Raw genomic sequence first — 21,301 nt, forward strand, 5'->3', positions numbered from 1 at the left:
CATAACAATCTATGTTTTACATTAAATAGTGTGGGGTTGACATTGTTGGAGTCTAATATTATAGTCTCTGATATGTTCCATGAAGAAGTATAAATGGCACTAAAGGAAACAGAAAGACAAAGGGAAAATTAAGCCTGTTTTTATCCAGCAGTTAGTGCTAGAGGTGACAAAATTTTTAGTGCATTGAGTGATTAAGTTTTCAGATATCTGAAACAGGAGAGGATACTAATTTTTTCATAAAATATTCATACAGTAATACTGCAGAAAAAGTCAATGAAGAAATTATCAATAACTGGTGTATGTGCCCACTTTCTCATTTCTACAAAATCTTTATAAAAACAATCTCTATAGTTATCAAGGGCATTCTGTATGAAGATGTGCGAAGAGAGTGGTTAGGCTTTCTCAAATATTATAAAATAGATCATATCATCACACACATATACTTGATAGAAATGTTCAGAGAATATAAAATTTCATTGTATTTATTATTATTTACTCTTAAAAGCATTTTATTTGATAAGAGCAAAATATTGACAAAGTTTTTCTTTCAAGTGGCCCTATACATATCAAATCATATAAGACTCCCTGAAAATTGCAACAACAGAGATAATCTTGGAGAATCATCTTCTGATTATTAATACCAAGAGAGGCATATAACAAAGCTATCTATCCTCATGAAAAGCATTCGCCATTGACAGAGACCGTTTTCAGAATTCAAATGAAATGAGTTCTTTAAAGATGGTGGAGTTCTTCCAGAGCTCCTGTTTGCAGATGATATTGTGTTCATGCAGCAAGCCCTGGAACATCAAAAAGTCACCTGAATAAAATCCATAATCACTCCAGTTTTAGAGAGGGCATGAGTATTCAAAAGCCAAGGGAATAGGTCCAGACTATGGTAATTGCTCGGTGAATAGTGAGTCGTTAAGTAGAAAGACTTATTCATAATGATTGCCATCCTAACCCCTATTTCTCAATACCGATTTTGTCATTGGTCATTTTATAAGCTGGGCCTTGATATCTAGTCTTTTTTAGCTGCATTTCTAATATGTGCTATCTTCTTCTAGAATGCAAGCTGCCTGAATACAGGAGCTCTCTTGCTTTTTTAAAAAAAAAATTGTGTCCCCAGCACTTCTCACTGACACATAACTGCTTAATAGGTTTTTTTCATTAATTTCTTTTTAACATCTATTCGGCACTATTGGGCTAGCAGTGCTGAAAATATGTTTATAAATGCCACTGGATTGCATATTAAGATGGCTGACTTGAATTTTTTAGGCCATCATGATGGTTTATGGCTGAGTAGTCAGAATGATTGCAAATGGTTGATCTAATCTGGTTGAGTATCAACAGAACTAAAATATTGCCACCATTTTCCATCCAATGAAGTTCCCATATTGAACCATGACTGGAATGATTGGAATTATCAATATAGACCTGTTTGAGTCTTGCTGTCAGTGGTACTTGCAGGATATTCTTAAGGCTACCACTGAATGATTGTGACATCCTTTGATTCAGTTCAGTCCAACAAGCATAAATTCAATGCGTATGCACAGAGCTGCAGGTAATATGTTCAATGTGAGGGAAGGTGTTAAAAAAAAGGAAGTAAATCCACAATATGGAGACATAAAGAGCCCTCATTGCAATATGTAAGGCCATATGATGATCACCTTGTTTTGGGTTTATGAAAAATAGCAGAACTTTTTTTCTTAGTTCTCTCATTTATAGACCTTTGAATTCTTTGTACACATGAGAAATGTGATTGCCGTTGCTCTTTCTGAAGGTGTGCATATCCTTTGAAGCTAAGTTTTGTTTGGGATTAGAAAAAAGTGAAGAAAATAAGTTGAACAACCTGTATATTAGAAATATATCACATAAGAAATTGTTTTAGGGGCTGATTTACCAGTTTGTGACAGTTTGGGTCATTAGAGCATGGTGGTAAAATTTTCCAGGCTCTGGTTTTGAAATCAAGCAATAACTTGTCTTCCATGTCCTACAGGTGTGCAGAAAATTGTGCACGTTGTATGGATGACAAGGAGGAATGGCATCATGAATGGATTTGGGTCCTTATTTGATAACTCCACAAAAGTATTAGCATTTCTACAAATCCTGGCAAATTCTAAGTAGACCTGAGATGTTAACAGTAGAACAGATGTGCTTCTGGGTATATTCAGTGTTTTCACCTAGACTCACATTTCAAGCCCTAAATTCAGAGAATTGCAACTGTGTGCTGCCAACTTTCAAGATATAAACAAGCCAAATATAAAGCCAGTGCAATCCACAGATGTCCCAAATTGCCTGATTTCAAGTTTCATGCTGGATTATTTTTTCTTCAAAAATATGCAGATGTCACTGAATCATCTTATATTGAAGATCATGAGACTTGGAGTAATGACTAATCTCTATTGACCCATGCACTTAGTAAATATAACAAATAAAATGCACTCTTTGGAATAGCTAGAGTTTCCATTTTCATACTTTCTTAGGTGATTTCAAAATGAGAAAAAGCTGATACTGTTTTGCCTCTAACCTATATGCAGTTCCCTATGCTCTGCCCAAAGTCTACAAGCTGGTTGCCATATTAAAGCGGTGACCTATAAGTTGCAGTTTCACTTTTCCTTCCCTCCTTTTCAACTTTCTTCCATCATTAGACTGTATGCTTCTTGAGGTTATGGACTGTCTTTCTTTTTTGTAGTTGTATCCCCAATGTTTAAGACAATGCCTGGCACACAGTAGGTGTTTGATAAATGTATATTGATTATTTATCAACTACAGAGCAGAAGGTCTCTGAGACCCTTCCCAATTCAGTGGCTAGAAATGATGCACTTAAAAGGTGAAAAGCAAATGTCTTATAATTCTATGGAGAGACTATATGTTGGCCCATTTGGATTAAATCAATAGTTTTACACTTGGTGTCCATGGACTCTCAAAGGATCTGTGTGCGGATTTCAGGGAGCCATGAACATGGATAGAAAAATACGCCTTTAAAAAATTTTTGCTCATCTCTTATTGAAACTTAACATTTCCTTCAATTATGATTAAAATATATTATTCTGAAAAGGGGTATAGGCTTCACCAAATAGCCAATACCCATGACACAAACACGTCAAGAAATATGATAATTAATTTTTTTATTTTTTGTCCATTTTTAAAATCTCAGTTTTTTGGGGGAAAAGATGGTCTGATGGAAAGTGTCAAATTTGGAGTTAAATGACTTGAATTCACCTCCCAGCTCTGTTACTTGTGATTGGTGTGATATTGGGCAGCCATTTAACTTTTCTCAGTCTTCTTTTCTAGCTCTTTAAAATTAGACTTGGACTAGATCAACCAGAAAATCAATAAGGCTTTACTAATTACCTACTTACTTTGTGCCAAACACTGTTCTCATAACTGGGGATACAAATACAAAGAATGAGATAATCTCTATTCTCAAGGAGTTTGTATTCCCTCTGGCAAAATAAGTATATATGAAAATATATATGAAAAAGGGCAGCTAGATGGCACAGTGAATAGACTACGAGGCTTGAAGTCAGGAAGGCTCATCTTCAATGAATTCAAATCTGGCCTCAGAAATTTACTAGCTGTGTGACCTGGACAAATAAGTCATTTGACCCTGTTTGCCTTAGTTCCTAATCTGTAAAATGAACTAGAGAATGAAATGGCAGACCACTGTAGTATCTTTGCCAAGAAAACTCCAAATGGGGTCACAAAGAGTCAGATACGACTGAAAAACAACTACCTGAATATATAGAACAAATATCTAGATAATATATTGATTTTATATATATATATATATATAATATGGCATAAATATATAGATAATAAACACAAGGTAGTTAAATGCAAAGTAGTTAGAAAGGGAGAGCACTAGGGGTGGTGGACATCAGGAAAGACTTCATTTACAAGGTGATGTGTTGAAAATTTTGGAGCTGTGTCTTGAAGGAAGAGAGAGTCAAGCCAGCACAAAAATGTGGAATGATGAAGTGCCTTGTGGGAGGAATAGAGAGGACGGTTTGACTGGATCTCAGAGTTGAGCAAGGCTGAAAAGAAAGGTTGGGACCCGGTTGAGAAGGGCTTTAAAAGAAGAGTATCTTTTATTCTTGAGGTAATAAGAAGCCACTGGGGTTTTTTGAATAGAGGAGGGATGCATCCAGATCTGTACCTAAGGAGACTCACTAAGGCAGTTGTGGGGAGGATGAACTTCAGTAGAGAGAAACTTGAGACAGGAAGACCATTGAGGAAGCCATTGAAATTATGTAGGAACAGCTCTAGATTCCTGCACATAGTAGATAATCAATTCATGCTTACCAGATTCAATTGCTGTGCTGAAAATGTTTCATCATTTTTTTAAAGCTATCAAGAATTTATTTCAAACATTCTTGACCAAAATCACTAAAATAATGCTGGTTTAATCAATCAACAAGCAATTATCTGTTAAACACCTTCTATGTTCTAGTCTTTGTATTACATTCTGGTATTGCAAGTACAAAGAATAAAACTATATACTCTTAAAGCATTGGCATTAAACTCTTTGTTTTGATACTTTTCTCAATACTTATTTTCTTTTTCAATCATATACATATACATACACATATACATACATATACATATAAATATATATTTCAAATATACTACATATAAGATGTTTATATATAGTATATATTTGAAATACAAAAATCATAACTCTAGCATATTTATAATGAATAGAAAAAAGAACAATTTATAATTTCTTTTTAGATTTACCAATACAAAATCAATAATGAAGGAAGCTAAGTGAATAATTGGAATAGTATCTCATCTTTACATGAAAATCCATTAAAAGTTACAGAACAAAATATATTAAATCAAATGAAAGCAATAATATTAAGCAATGCACAATCTATTATTTTTATTACCTTAAAAAAACCTTTTAGTTGCAGTATCTGTATCTGTGAAGATAGGTATGTATATTTTTATACATGCATATATGTATATATATCAAAGTACATGTGTATATATACACTCATACACACACACACACACACACACACACACACACACACACAGTCACCTGTTCCACCTGAAAAAAAAATCTTTAATCTATTAGTCTATGTAATAACATAATGGATTTCAATCTTTGTTTAGCTGCATTCATTAAGCCTGGGTCCATTTATTCTTATCTTGCTTCAGGGCCTTATTCCTCCTGTTTCAGCTAAAATAAAGTCCAGCAATAAACTATAATGACGCTGTAATAATAATAATCATTCAAAATTAAATTAGCCAGAAAGATTTTTTGAGAGTACACACTACACTTGAAAATATCTATAAGAAGAAAAAAAGAAAAAAAATCTATAAGAAGTTAGCTCTTTTACCCAGTCTTTTGTCCTAGAATTTACTTCATGTGATTCTGGCTTGGTCCCCACGTGATGCTCATTTCCTTTTCTTGACTGTTATTCAATTTGTACGGTTTTCGCGATGCTTTGTGTTTTCTTAAATCAATTCTTTTGCTTGAATTATAACCTTGACTTCTCACATTCTAGCAATTAATGTCCTTCCTTAACAATGTAATCAATCTGTTGGAACCTCATGCTTAGCTGTGTCTTCTTTTCTGGGTTGTCCCACTCCCACTATAAATGCTTTTTTGAGATGTGTGTTTTAATTGGGTCTGTGAATTGAAGTCTAAAGCTGTTGAAATTTTGACAAAGCCTAAAGAAATTATAGAGATCTTTCATGTCCAAAGTGTCCCTTGCCCTGGTGTTATGGAGAGAAATTAGTGAACCTTTCAAACTTCAGCAAATTCAACACTCTAGTACAAGCCTTAAATCATCTCAATCTTTCCCAAAGGAACATACCAAGTGTTAACCCCTTACTTTTGTGCCAGTGCTTCCCCTTTCCTCTAGATCACTGAGAAGAGAAGTGGTGATTTCTATTTTTATTATAGTTATTAAGCCATGATATAACTCTTTTTAATTTCTTTAAAAATATTCACTTAGTATCCCAGTGGTCGCATAAAACACTTTCCCAATTTTATGAATATGTGTGTATATATATATATAATTAGGAAAAAAATGATGACTGGGGAAATACTTAAGAATAGTTTTCATAAACATAAAGAGGCTAGATTAGTTTAACAAGATAAAGTGAGATAAAGTTATGGGAAGGTATAGACAAAAAACAAAAACAAAACTTGCCATTCCTATAAAGGATATCAAACACTGGGATGGGTTCCAAGAGGCTTGTTTTGGAATTTCCTTCTTCAGAAATATTCAGGATTAAGCTTGACCATCCTTTTTAAAGGAAATTTTATTGAAAAGAGTAATAAACTTGGAGAAAAAGACTTGGCTTTAATCCAGGCTCTTACACTTATAAACTGTGAGGTCTGGGACAAATCATTTAATCTCATTGACCTTTGTTTCTCTCTCTCTTTCTCTCTCTCTCTCTCTCTCTCTCTCTCTCTCTCTCTCTCTCTCTCTCTCTCTCTCTCTCTCTCTCTCTCTCTCTCTCTCTCTCTCTCTCTCTATCAAATTGTTCATAAGCATAGTTCCCATGACTGACTGAAGAAAATGTCCAGTCATCTGTTCTCCCCCACTGGACACCAGAGTTTGTCATAGTTACTCAGTCTGCTCTGTACCTCAGATTTGTGAATTAAGATCTTTTCCCATTACATGGGTCACCAGCTCCCTCAGCCTTTTCTTCCCTCTGACTGGAGAACAGAGTACCAAGCTCCCTCCCAATGTATTCCTTTATAGAGGGCAGAAACTGAACTCTCAATTAATTCCATTTTGCCTCTCTTGCTCTGCCTGGTTTCAATTCCATGAGACAAGATACTGGTGTCCTGGTGTCCTCTCACCTCACCCTTCCTTCTGTTTCCTTTTTTTTTCTATTGTCTCCCTTTTTAGATTATAAACTCCTTGAGGGCAGAGACTGTCTTTCTTTTTATTAATTGTATTCCTAGCACTTAGGACAGTACCTGACACATTGTAGGCAGGGCAATTGGGGTTAAGTGACTTGCCCAAAGTCACATAGCTAGTAAGTGTGTCAAGTGTCTGAGGCCAGATTTGAGCTGAGGTCCTCCTGACTCCAGGGCTGGTGCTCTACTCACTGTGCCACCTAGCTACCCCTTAATTCTCTATTTAGAGACAGTAACCAAAGTTAGATGCTTGAGTGTACTCATGCTCCCAGATACTAGTACCCTTCTCCCACCAATTATCTGGCATTTATTTTGTATATACATATATATGTAGACGTTGTATCCTCTGATAGAATGTAAGGTCCTTGAGGGCTGAGTCTATATAATTTTTGTTTTTCGTCCTCATTGCCTAGCAAACCATCAGGCATATATTATGCACTTGTTGATTGATTGATTCTGATCAAACTCAGAATGCTAAAGCAGAAGGACTATTGGGCAGGTATGTGTCACCACATCTACATCATATATGATAAATGTTTAGTTACCCTTTGTAATATTTTTGTAGATGATCAGGATAATTCTCATTTTGAAGCTAGAAAACGGAGACAGGAAGCCTAAGTATTTTCTCTAGTTTATCCATAAATCATAGAGAATTTATGAATCTTAGAATCTCATTGCATTCTCTGTTAATTTGTTTTTCTACTCTTGTTGAAGTATTTTACTATCTGTGTGAGAACTAACCCAGGAAAGGTTTATCTTTCTAGTCTATTTTTCCTTATGAACTGTTTTCTGATGCTTCATAGGACTGAATTCATATAAAAGTAAATTACATTGAATAAGGAAAACACATTTATTTTGCCTTGTGCAGAAGAATATACAGTAAATATAGATGAAATTACTATGGCTGTCATCTAGTTGCTGAGTAAATATGGGCAATATTTGTGCCACTTTCTGCCAGAAAGTAGCATTTCTTACTGATTTACCACTAGTAATATGGTGCCAATAATAAGCCACACAATGAAAACACCTGAGTTGGTAATTCAACTAAATATTCAAAGGAAAAAAATTAGGGGGAATAACATAAAATCATTGAAGCTTTACAATTAATGTAGTCATGCCTGGGTGAGTTTAAAATTGGAAATGCAAGCCCAGTTTATTATTTTGCTTGACATGATGCAGAGTGCATGATAACACACGAGCTCTGTAGCCATGAAGCAGACTTCTGGAGGAAGTAAACTTTTCCTAGGTTATAGGCTTGCTGCAATCTAAAATAGGCAACATTATGTCAAACCATTCTATCCCCAAAAGCTTAACCTTGCCAAAAAAGAACCCCTAAGTGATCCAGAGGCTTTCACCTAAGAGTTCAGTCTTCAGCAGAGAAAAAGGGATACATTTTAATTTATTGAATCATCTAACTTGACTCAATACTTGAGCACCCAGCAGTTTTAAAGCTGATTTCAAAGTGTTGTTTGTTGTGGAGTGATGCCCAGATAACATTCCTTGTATGTGAAGAGCAAAAAGAGGCTGCTGTTCTTTGAAATATTGACTTGGTATTTTCATTTTTAGTGCTTGTGTCTTTAGCCTCTAGGAAATATTTATAGTAAAAGCCTCCTGAATATCCAATCCAATCAAACAAGCATTTGTTTGAATGATAAATCGTTATAGAAGATCCTCCATATTATAGTGTAAACCCTGCTTTTCTTCCTTCCCCCCATCCCCCAGCTCCTGCAAGATCTTCAGACTTTCCAGCTTGGAATAAATAATCAGACATTCCTCTCTGGCTGGTAGGCCAAAACAAAGAGTTGAATACACTTCCACTAGGAGACAGATAGGCCTGAACAAAGAACAGGTAACTCTTAAGACAAAGGATAGGAAATAACTCCTCTCCCACTTGGAGAAATACTCCTGAGATTGCCTAGCCAGTTCTTAGGAATGAGGGTGGGGGGAGGGTAGCTCCTCTCTCTGGCGGGAAAAACTTTCTTTGTTCAGCTCCTTATAAAAGTCACCATATGGGACATTGACATTGGGATCTCACCCATGGGGAGGATTCTTTGCCTGGGGATCAGTTTCCCTCTCGTGCCTTGATAGAGCTGGGCTGTGTAAACCAGGATTCCCCTTAGCTTTGAGAGGATCAAGTGCTGGAGTTTCCCCGAGAGGTGATGAATCTATGCTGCTGTGTTAAGTGTGTTTGTTAGAGTATTTCCCCTGTCTCTCAATAGAAACCATGTTCTGTCAGGAGTGTGCTTTATTGCCAGCGTGAATCTGAATCCGAACCTGACTTAACGGAACGTTGTTACGTGCCTATTATGTGCCAGCAACTGTAGTAGGTGCTGGGGAAACTAGGAAGAATAGAAAATAGAACCTCCCTTTAAGAAATTTTTATTCTTTAGGGGTTAGGAGGGGTCAGGGTGACATGGAAATATCTAGGTTGCAGTAGATGAAGCCGTGGCTAGAATCATGGACTCAGAGATAAGAAGACCTAACAAAACCTACCTCAGATACTGACTACCTGTGTGACCCTGGGCAAATAATCTCCACCTACTGGATTCCTAGGCTTCTTTCAAGTCCCAACTAAAATCCCATCTACAGAAAGTTTTTTCCCAACCCCTCTTAATTCTAGTGATTTTCCTTTTTCATGATTTCTTATTTCTCCTGTGTATATCTTATTTCTACAAATGTCTTTGCTTGTTGCCTTCCACATTAATATCATGAGCCTCTTCAGCACAAGACCTGTCTTTTTCCTCTTTGTTATATCCCCAGCATTTAGCATAATGCCTAGCACATAGTAGGTGCTTAATAAATATTAATTTACTCACTGACTCTGTGGAAGGGAATAATTTATAAGTATGGAAAAGTCGATTGAAGCTAAACTGTGAAGGGCTTCAAATGGCAAAGGAATTTCTCTCTCTCACTATTGGTAAGAGGAAACCATTGAAATTTGTTGAAAAGGCCAGTGAAATTGTCGTATGGAGGATAGATTGGAGAGAGGAGAGACCTGAGAAAGGGAGACAATTAGGAGGCTATTGTAGTAGTCCAAATGAGAGGAAATGAGAACCTGAATTAGGGAGTAGTCATTGTAGTGGAGAAAAGAGGACCTATGTGAGAGATGTTGTGAGGGTTGAATTGACAGGATTTGGCAACTGATTAGATATGTAGGGTGACAGAATGAGAAGCTGAGAACGATATTAAGTTTGAAAATCTGCGTTACTGGAAAAAATGATGATACCCTTGGCAAAAATAGGGAACTTTGGAAGATGAATGGTGTTTTATTTTTCTTGTTGTTTTGTTTGTTTTGTTTTGTGGGGAGAAAGAACTAGTTCTGTTTTAGATACTGGATTTGATTTCTCAATAAGCAGTTGGTAATGTGGGATTGGAAATTCAGGAGAGATATAGTGCTGATAACATGGATTGTTTAGTCTTCAATGTAGACATCATCATCAAACCCCTAGAAGCTAAACTTGTTAGGGATAAATACAAAATTCTAGAGTTTTTTTAAGTATACAAATAAGGAACGCCTAGCATGCTTTTACTTCATAAGAATGCTGTCTCAGATGGAGATGTTGAGTGAGACAAGCTGTCCTTCATTTATGCCTTATGATGTTTTCTTCATAATGTCCTCTGTTTGACTCCGTATTGACTCATCTCTTAGACTGATCATTTCATTGACCTATGGTCCATGACTCCTGTCTGTCCAACTGGATTTATGACCCTTAAGAATTTTTGGTCTTCAGTTTCTCTGTTTACTGTCTCAAATCATGTCTGGAAGCATATCTATAATCTTGGTCATCATCTTAACCCATTGCAATCAAATAAGCTATATCTTTCCAGGCCTTTAGTCTCTGACAAGACAAAGTATGATCTTAATACACACAGAGAATAATATGGAATGACAGCTTTCATTAACAGAAACATAGTGTTCCAAATGAGGAATAATATATTCCCTTGGTACTCTGTCTTTCCTGATGATTTTTGTTATTACTGTGTCAAGTTCTATAAAGTAATTTATATGTATTTTGATTTGTAGAGATGTCTTGGTGGTACAATAGATAGTGTGCTAGACCTGGAGTCAGAAAGACTTTAGTTCAAAACTGGCATCAGACATTCTCTACCTGTGTGACCCTGGACAAGTCATTAGATCTCTGTTTATTCATTTGTGAAATGGGGATAATAAGAGCACATACATCCTAGGGTCGTTGTGAAGATTAAATGAGGTGTTTCTTAGCACAGTGCCTGTCACACAGTGTTATATAAATGTTAGCTATTATTATAACACTGAATCTATACCTTAATTTAGGTGCTGTTGTCATTTTTGTTTTACTGACATAGATTAACCAAGAAAAATTAATATCTCTCCAATTATTTGTATTATTCCTATAAAGTATTTTATGATTTTTTTCAAATATAGTAATTTTCATGTGTAATGGTAGGTGTACTTCCTAATATTTAATCTATTCTATGGCCATGTTGAATAGAATTTCCTTTTCTTTTTCTTCCTACTGGATTTTCTTAATATATAGTTAATGAAGTGTATGATTTTATTTTATTTACTGATATTTTACCACTGTGATATTTTCAATTTATTTCAGTTAAACTTCTAGGGTTCCCTAAGTAGATCACCATATCATCTGAAAAAAAGATTTTATTTTGTTTCTCCTGACTTCTTCATATCTTACATTATGCAATTATAACCTGGACGATCTTGTCACTTAGTTAATGGCTGTTGTTGTTGTTTAGTTGTGTCTGACTCTTTGTGACTCCATTTGGGGTTTTCTTGGTAAAGATACTGAAGTGGTTTGCCCTTATCATTTTATAGCTGAGAAAGCTAAAGCAAACAGAGTTGAGGGAGTTGTGCAGAGACAAACAGCTAGTAAGTGCCTGAGGCCGAATTTGAACTCAGGTCTTCCTGACTCCAGGCCTGGCACTCTATCCACTGTACTACCTTCCTGCTATTAGTAATGATTAGTTAGCATTTACATAGGGTTTTGAACAAAGTGCTTTACAAACATTATTTCATTATATCCTCTAACAACTCTAAGAAGTAGGTGCTATTATTAGCCTGATTTTACAGATGAGGAATCTAAGACAGAATGAGGTTAACTGATTTGTCTAGGGACACATAGGTAGAGAGAGGAGAGTTTTGAATTCAAGTCTTCCTGACTACTAGTGCAGTTTTCTACATATTGCACCACTTCATTTTTTAAACACTCTGTAATTCAGTTTCTTCATCTATAATATAAAGGCACTTGTATTAACTGATCTCTAAGGCTCCTTCCACCTTTAAATCCTTTGATCTCATCTCTTGAGAGTAATAGATCCTCCTTGTCCACTCAGTAGTGTTTTGTATTTGTGTACAGAGGGAGAGCCCTCTCTTTAAAGTCATTTTGTGTTTCTTCCTTAAGCACCCCCCATGGTCTGAATGGGTAGAGAGGATGTTCTGAGTTTTCTAAAGGAAGTCCCACCTCTTTCCTACCCTCATCTTCTGCATCTTCTGTCACGTAGTTGAGTTTTAGAGTCAGGATGGTGGTTCTGGTGCAAAGGATCCTAATAATGATATTTAATCTCATAGACCCACACATTCCATCATCAGACATTTATTAAATACCAGGAAATGCTGGAGAATCATAGATTGAGATGTAAGAATATCTTTAGATGTTGTGAAATCTATCCCTCTTATTTTACAGATGAGGAAACCAAGGCTCAGAAAGGTTCAGTTACTTGCTGAAGGCTACACAGGTGATATTAGAACCAGGATTTGAACTCAGGCATTGTGTCTACAAATCTAGTACTCTTTCCACTTTACCACAATGTTTTCTCCTCAATATAAGGTTCCCTGTGCCTCTTTTTTAAACTTTATATAATTTTTATTTAATATTTTAGTTTTCAACACTGATTTCCACAATATTTTGAGTTACAAATTTTCTTCCCATTTCTACCCTCCCCCCCATTTCAAGATGGCATAAATTCTGATTGCCTCATTCCCCAGTAAGCCCTCCCTTCTGTCACCCCATGCCCCCTCCATCCCCTTTCTCCTTACTTTCTTATAGAGCAGGATAGATTTCTATGCCCCATTCCCTATATATCTTGTTTCCCAGCTGCATGCAAAACGACTTATTTTTTGAGCATCTGCTTTTAAAAATTTGAGTTCCAAATTCTCTGCCTTCTTCCCTTCCCACCCACCCTCCCTAGGAAGGCAAGCAATTCAGCATAGGACACACATGTATCATTATGTAAAACTCTTCCACAATACTCATGTTGTAAAAGACTATGTTTCCTTCCTTTCTATCCCATCTTCCTTTATTCAGTTTTCTCCCTTGACCCTGTCCCTTTTCAAAGGTGTTTGCTTTTGATTACCTCCACCCCATCTGCCCTCCTTTCTATCATCCCCCCTTTTTTATCCCCTTCCCCTTACTTTCCTGTAGAGTAAGATACCAATAGAGTGTGTATGTTATTCCCTCCTCAAGTCAGTTCCGATGAGAGCAAGATTTACTCATTCCCCCTCACCTGCCTGCCCCCTTTTCCTTTCACACAGAACTGCTTTTTCTTGCCACTTTTATGTAAGATAATTTACCCTATTCTATCTCTCCTTTTCCACCTCTCAATATATTCCTCTCTCGCCCCTTAATTTTATGTTATTTTTTAGGTATCATCCCTTTATATTCAACTCACCCTGTACCCTCTGTCTCTCTCTCTATATATATGTATATATATATATATATGTAAATATATATATATATATATATGTATGTATATTCCCTTCAATGACCCTAATACTGAGAAAGGTCTCATAAATTATACACATCATCTTTCCATGTAGGAATGTAAACAAAAGAGTTCAACTTTAGTAAGTCCCTTATGAATTCTCTTTCTTGTTTACCTTTTCATGGTTCTCTTGATTCTTGTATTTGAAAGTCAAATTTTCTATTCAGCTCTGATCTTTTCATTGAGAAGGCTTGAAAGTCCTCTATTTTATTGAAAACCCATATTTTGCATTGGAGGATTATACTCAGTTTTGCTGGGTGATTCTTGGTTTTAATCCTAGCTCCTTTGACCTCCAGAATATCATATTCCAAGCCCTTTGATCCCTTAATGTAGAAGCTGCTAGATCTTGTATTATCCTGATTGTGTTTCCACAATATTCAAATTGTTTCTTTCTGGCTGCTTGCAGTATTTTCTCCTTGACCTGAAAACTCTGGAATTTGGTGACAATATTCCTAGGAGTTTTCTTTTTGGGATCTTTTTCAAGAGGGAATCGGTGGATTCTTTCAATTTCTATTTTATGCTCTGTTTCTAGAATATCAGGGAAATTTTCCTTGATAATTTCTTGAAAGGTGATGTCTAGGCTCTTTTTTTGACCATGGCTTTCAGGTAATCCAATAATTTTTAAATTATCTCTTCTGGATCTATTCTCCAGGTCAGTAGTTTTTCCCATGAGATGTTTCACATTGTCTTCCATTTTTTCATTCCTTTGGTTCTGTTTTATAACATCTTGATTTCTCATGAAGTCACTAGCTTCCACTTGCTCCAATCTAATTTTTAAGTTAACATTTTCTTCAGTGGTCTTTTGGACCTCCTTTTCTATTTGGCTAATTCTGCCTTTCAAGGCATTATTCTCCTCATTGGCTTTTTGGAGCTCTTTTGACATATGGGTTACTCTATTTTTTAAGGTGTTATTTTCTTCAGTATTTTTTTGGGTTTCCTGAAGAAAGTCATTGACTTGTTTTTCATGTTTTTCTTGCATCACTCTCGTTTCTCTTCTCAAATTTTCCTCTACTTCTCTTACTTGCTTTTGCAAATCCTTTTTGAGCTCTTCCATTGCCTGAGCCCAATTCATATTTTTCTTGGAGGCGTTTGATGTAGGCTGTTTGACTTTGTTGACTTCTTCCGGCTGTATATTTTGATCTTCTTTGTCACCAAAAAAGGAATCTAGAGTTTGAATTTGAGTCTGAGTTTGAGTCTGAGTTCATTTTTTCTAACTATTCATGTTCCCAGCCAACTACTTGACCCTTGAGCTTTTTGTCAGGGTATGAGTGGTTGTAGAGTGGAGAGTACTTTGTCCCAAGCTTTAGGGTCCAAGCACTGCTGTTTTCAGAGCTACTTCTACTCCATCATCACTGCAGGCTCTCTCACAGCAGCGCTCCTCATCCCCTAAGAACCACCAACCAGGACTGCAATCCAGATCCAAGCAGGGCACAGCAAGAGAAACTGCCTTTGTGCCCACAAAGCACTCCTTGCACTCCCGCTCTGATCTGCTGTTAGATTGCTCCCACCGTGTGAGCCAGGGACTCAGGAAGCAGCTAATGTTGGAGCTCTGGAAGCAGCCTTGGGAGCTTTCTGCTCCTGCCACCGCCACCTCTGCACCACCTCTGCCACCTCTAGAGCTGGTGGACGGACTGCTATGAACTCAATCCCACAGTTTCCCACTAACCTATTCTTTGGTGTTTCTGGGTTGAAAAGTCTGGTAACTGCCACAGCTCAGTGATTCATAGCCCTAAGGCCTCTATCTGGCCAGGTGACTCTATGTCTGGTCTGTCCTGGCGCATCCCATGCTGGGCTGCACTCCGCCCCCAGCACCATGTGATACACCCTTCCCAGCGACCATCCAGGCCGTCCTGGGCTGGAGACCTGTTTCCCTCTGCTATTTTGTGGGTTCTGCAGCTCTAGAATTTATTCAGAGCCATTTTTTACAGGTGTTTGGAGGAATTTGGGGGAGAGCTTAAGCAAGTCCCTGCTTTCCTGCCACCATCTTGGCTCTGCCCTCGCCCCATACCTATTAATATGGTAGTTACATTATCTGACAAATCCATATTTTTAGGACAAGTCTTAAGAAGGGTCCTAGGATCATGCAAGCATGTTGCTCAATGGATTTCTAATGAAATCCATACCAAAGTTATAGGAATGGACGAAGGAGTTAATTTTATACTTGGGTTATTTCCAGGTGGATACTTAGGACTAGTATGAAAGTTTAGAGAGGCAGCTTCATGAATATGGTCCCAAGGCTTCATTAAAGATTATTGCTTTCCTCACTTGAGAGTAGCAGGAAGCATTAACTACTGCATCAAATACACTTGATGCAGTAGAGACAATTTTGAGCTTGAAGTCAGGAAGAATCATGTTCATACACTGTCTCAGAGCCTTACTATCTGTGTGACCCTGGGCAAATCAATTACCTTCCTTCTGCCTTAGTGTCATTGTTTGCGAAATGTGAATGATGCTGACACCTAACTCACAGGGTTTTTTTGAAGATAAAAATAAAATATTTGTAAAGTGCTTTGCAAACTTAAAGTGATATGTGTATATATAGGAATATGTGTTACACACCCACACACGAACACATATATGAATATATACATATAATGGTGATGATAACAGTAAGCATTTACATATGTGATCATCATCAATTCAACTTAATGGATGTCACAGAGATACAGAAATTCAATAAACTGACAATCCTAGAACCAAACTCTGCCCATTATACCCATAGTATTAAAAGCCCTTAAGCCCAACCAAACTATGAAAAGTTGAGGTATAATCCCCAGACAAGATTCTGGAAAATGACATTGATAGCATATGAACACAGAGTGACATCTCATACATTCTGTCTTCTGTAGTTGATTCTACTGGTTCTTAAAGAAAGCCTGCTAACTTCTTTCTAATGATATTTTGTATATTTGTCTAACTGGGTTTTGTAGAAAAGTAACAAATATTTGTAAGGCCACACTGGAGCAGAAAAAAAAGATGTGGTAGAACAAATAATGCTCTTTGTTATTTTTATAACATTACCGTGGGAAATAAATCATACCACTGATACCTAAATATTTTGAAGTTTGCAAAAATATATGCTGAATGTGGTGGCACATGCCTGCAGTCCCTGCTGCTGGGGAGGCTAACACTGGTGGATTCCTAGGGTTCAGGAGTTCTAGATAGCAGTAAAGCTGATTGGGTATCAATATTAAGACCAGTACCAATATGGTGAGCCTTGGAGAGCAGAGGGAGGGTCTAAAGTGCTTAAGGCTGCCTAAAATGGAATGAAGCAGCCTGGGTCAGAAAAATAAAACAGAAAATAAAGTTTTTGTGATGATCAGTATTGGGTTTGGGCACATGAGTGGTCACTTCACTTCCAGTCTAGGAATTGAGTATGTAGAGGGAGATCCAGGCTCCAAATGTTTATGTACATACACACTGCTGATCTATCTACCTATCCATCTATCTATATACATAAATATATATATATACATGTATACATACATTCAAATATAAATGCACATATCTACATGGTATATATAGATATAATGTCTGTATATGCTGTAATAGTAATTAAGGTGGGACTTTTTGCCGTTGACCTGTTGAATGGGGCAGATAAAGTGGGATGTTTTTTTTATTTCTCAGCACTGAGATAATTGGGAGCCATTGATTTGTATCTGATGTGATATTGGGGGTGGGGAACTTCTCCACGCCCAGCCCGGGTGAGGTTATGGCCCTGAACAGGATATATAAGCACAGAGGTTAGCGCTCTCTCTCTAAGCTCTGAGCCACAGAAGGAGTGGTGCGTGATTCTGGGCCAGCCGTTATAATGAGCTCCCTGGCTGAACACCCAGATGTTGATAACTATGAATTGTATTTGGTCTGTAATTCAGGGTGCTGGTATTTTCCCCTGAACTAAGTAAATGATATTTGTATGCTGAAAGAAAGTAAGATTGTTAACCCCTTAATGTTGCTTTCCTTAATAAAGCAGATGAAAAGGACCTGGGCTTGCAGCATTCTGTGAGCTGGTTGTTGTTGACTTTATACCCTCACAGCAGCTGCTAGCTGGATTGTTGAATAATTGACTACTGAAGATGAGTTTAAGTTCTTCTTTTTATAGGACAGAGTTAGGGAGGAGGAGTTCTCTCTGTCATTCTCTCCCTTAGTTCTATTTTCTGCACCCCTCATCACCTCCCATCTCAGAGTTCTACTTTTTTTTTGGTTTTCCAGGTTGAGAAAATCAACTACTTTCTCCCTCTTTCTGTTTAAATCAGAAAGTCAGTCAATAAGCATTTATTAGGCACTTACTCTGTGTGGGGCACTGTGCTAAATGCTGGATGTGCAAAAACAAGAAAAAAAGAAAGACCCTGACCTCATGTAGCTTCTATTCTAATGGTGATAACACATAAGAGAGTCAGAATCAGAGCTGGGATAGGAATGAAGGATGGCTAATCTGAGGCTCCTCCTCAAAATGAGCTCAAGGAACTTAACCCATGGAAGAAGGGGGCCACAGGAGTGGAAGAATATTCCAGAGTAACAAAGCATCTGAAACATGGTGGCAAAGTCCGGAGAGTTGGGAGCTGGGTAAGAAGAGAAAGAGAGGAAGAAATCCAGCATTCAATTTACCCTTGCATGAAGAAGACTATGGGAAAGGTACTTTTTTGCTTCTCTGTGTTACCAGAAGTATTTTCTATGTAAGTTACAGCCTCTAATTCTTTCCCCAATTTTCTGTGTTTGTGCATCTTCTCCCTTTCATGAACCTTAGGCTTATTAATTTTTTCTGTATATGTTTTCTTTGTCTAGTTGAAATGATGTGAATTATCACTTGGTAATTCTCATTTTTATGAATAGTGATTTAGGTAATTGGGTTGGAGCTAAAATTTCCCCCCAAATGATCAATTAACAATTTCATTCTTTAACTTAATATATTTATACTTCTGTTTTCCTTTTAAAAATATTTTGTTATGAACTTAATAACCAGCAGACACAAACATTTCAACATACAAAGAATGAGAAAGACCTGTGTAAGAGAATATAAATTGTTAATAGAGTTTGCTTCTGCATCTGAGTGAATAACATTAAGGTAATAAACACACATTTTACTAAGCACTATAATGACAGTGGGACACAGCTCAGACAATCAGAATTAATTTCTGAGGGTTGTGTCTATAAGATCCAGATTAACAAGAGTTGCTATCCTTCAAGTGGGGCTGCAGGACCTTGGATAGTGCCGGTTATTGAATATAATCTGCTAAAGTGCAGTGTTTCTCAAGCTGTAAGATCCAACGTTTATGAAATTTTTGGAATGTGTGAAATGAAGTCCATAGCCGTGGAAGGAGTACCATTTACAATACTAGTAACAAATGTAATCATATAATTTAGACTACCTGACCCATAAAAATCTTTCAAATCTATTTTTTGTTCCACTTTAAGAATTTGCCTTTTCTTACCATTTCCCCTCAATTTCAAAAGTTGCATTTGTAACCTGATCATCAAGGGTGGGGCTCCACACATGACCTGAAATGTACTTTACTGTGTAGCTTTTCTCCTGCATATAATTTTAGAGGAAGATAAAAAGAATTCCACCTTCACTCCCTGTTCACATGTACATTTTTAATGTTATCTGCAGGAAACAACACACCTGTCTGCTAATGTGGAGTGAGTTGCTTCATAAGGAATTGATTGTTCCATCTCTCTAGGTGGTGTGACTCACTAAATGAGTGTCTGTTGTAGAGCAGATCCATGCATATTACCCTAGACATAGCCTGTAATGCCCTTTCAAATTGCATGATTTTGTGTACTTTTCTGATGTAATCCAAAGGCAGGGGTGTGCTGGAGTTAGCTTGAACTTGCCAAGAGCAGACAACTTTTAGTGTGAGCATTTATACCTCAGAAATTGGTGAATGCTATAAATCAGAGCTTGATTTATTATTTTGTTGGTTGTCTAGACTTAAGAAAGTGTCAAGAATGCAGATTAAACTTAAAGTTTTCTGAGAATACATTTATTTGTTTATTTTTAGGAGAGACATTTACCAGCACATCCACATATAAAGTAGTCATTTTAATGAAGGGAATTTAAATGAGCATAATGGAAGAATAATGACATAGTAAGACATTGGAAAATATCTTTATGGAGAAAGTTAGGGACTTTGGATATTTCTCAAAACATATAAAATAGTATACTGCTTACTCTAGCTATTCTTAAGACCACTGATATTATAGGAGAGTATAGGAATCTAAAAGTACACATTTATAGCTTAATTATGCATTAAAATTGACTGGTAGGGCGAATAGACAGCATTCAAATTTTTGCCAGAAAATGGTAGTCTTCAAATACCCCCCCTTCAAATAGGTTTTTTTTGGGAGGGGTGAGGAGGAGGAGAAGGAGTAAATAACTTATTGACTTCAATTAGAGTTATCAAACATTTATGAAGTGTCTACTGGGCCCAAGGCACTGAAAACTTAAAGTGGAAGATATTAATTAGGAACTCAACTTGATCTCAGGATAGAATATCCACTGTTTTAGATATTTAAGAAGGATTCCTGCTTGTAGACAAAGATGTAGACTTGTTCAACCAATAAAGTCTCCTCTAGCAACTTGGATAGTTATGAACATTTGACCCAAAGTGAATATGCATTCAATACCTTTGCAATATGTTTTTCAATATGTTTCCCTCATCAATCTATGTACAATGCAAAGAGACTTATATATGGAATCAGAGGACCTAGGTTTATATCCAGGTTCCATCATTATTACCTATGTGACATTGGGCAAGTCACCCTCTCTGATTTCCGTTTCCTCATTTGTCTTAGGAGAGCAGCAGACTGGATGATTTCTATGGTCCTTCCGACTTTTAGTTGATTTGGGGTGTAGGGAATGTTTTCACCATCATATGGACATGTTTGCATTTGTAGTTGAGCTGGTAGAGGGTGTGAACAGTGGGATCTTTCCTTCCCCTTTACATGACTAGTTGTTTTGATCCTTTCAGGCTATACTCTCAGTATCAAGCATAAAAAAAAATGATTTACCTGAAATTCTTGATAATTGAAACAGAATGCCCCATACAAATTCAGAATAATCGTTTCATGGGGGTGGGCCAAGATGGCAGCTGGAAGGCAGGGACTTCTGTGAGCTCCCTGCTGAGTCCCTCCAAAAACCTATAAAAATGGCTCTGAACAAATTCTAGAACTACAGAACCCACAAAATAGCAGAGAGAAGCAGGGCTTCAGCCCAGGACAGCCTGGATGGTTGCTGGGTGAGGTCTATTGTGCATGGAGCTGGGAGCGGAGGGGAGCAGAGCTGAGCGTAGATGGCAGCAGAACCAACTAGATCAGGAGCCGGGCAGAACAGGCCCTACTGCCCTGAATCAGTTAGCTGTGGCAGTTACCAGACTTCTCAACACACAAACACCAAAGACAACAGAGGAGGTTAGTGGGAAAAGCTGCGGGGAGTGAAAGGAGTTCGTGGTTTGGCCACCACCCCAGGGGCAGCGGAGTTGGTGCAGCTACAGAAATACAACTGCAGTTGCTTCTGGCCCGAGGCCCACCTGGTGGGAGGAATTAAGTGGTGGATATGAGCAAGAGTGCAGAGCCTGCTAAAGATCTGGGTCAGGTGCGGGTTGGCAGTTCTTGGGGAAGGAAGAGTACTGGTGTGGCAGAGCTGGCTATATAGAA

The sequence above is a fragment of the Trichosurus vulpecula genome, chromosome 4 (genome assembly GCF_011100635.1).
Source record: "Trichosurus vulpecula isolate mTriVul1 chromosome 4, mTriVul1.pri, whole genome shotgun sequence".
NCBI lineage: Eukaryota > Metazoa > Chordata > Mammalia > Diprotodontia > Phalangeridae > Trichosurus > Trichosurus vulpecula.